Consider the following 271-nt stretch of genomic DNA (forward strand, 5'->3'; position numbering starts at 1 on the left):
AAAGCTGTGAAGCATGCTGAAGACTGAAGCCCAGAGGACACAGGCTGAAAGTGCAAACCATTCAATATTTTCAGAAAATTAGGAATGCAGCTTGCTAGATATGAAGGGAAGTTGGGCCTTAGGGAGGTTATGCAAGGTCGGTTACTCCCCACCATCTGAGCACTTTTCCTGGATTGCATTCCTCCACGTTACGAACTTTGGTTAGGCTAATCAAAGCCCAATCATTTATCTTATTCCAGGAAATATTGCTATGGAAATTAATGAGAACTAC

The sequence above is a fragment of the Aquila chrysaetos genome, chromosome 5, assembly GCF_900496995.4.
Source record: "Aquila chrysaetos chrysaetos chromosome 5, bAquChr1.4, whole genome shotgun sequence".
Taxonomy (NCBI): domain Eukaryota; kingdom Metazoa; phylum Chordata; class Aves; order Accipitriformes; family Accipitridae; genus Aquila; species Aquila chrysaetos.